Here is a 201-nt window from a genome sequence, read left to right as displayed (position 1 = left end):
GGTCTTTCTGGCTTTTTCATTCGTGTTTATTGTAACCCATGATATTTATCCAGTTTCGCTCTGTCATCCTTCTTATTCCGTTTTCCGTGTTGACAATCGTTTCTTCTTTACTCAAAACTATACCTTATTTTTGTGTAACACATGACATTTTTTCCGGGTTCGCTTTGTTCCCGCGTTGTTTGATTATCTGTATCAACAGTC

This window comes from Penaeus monodon, chromosome 15, assembly GCF_015228065.2.
Source record: "Penaeus monodon isolate SGIC_2016 chromosome 15, NSTDA_Pmon_1, whole genome shotgun sequence".
Classification (NCBI taxonomy): domain Eukaryota; kingdom Metazoa; phylum Arthropoda; class Malacostraca; order Decapoda; family Penaeidae; genus Penaeus; species Penaeus monodon.
Note: the sequence above shows the minus strand (reverse complement) of the source record.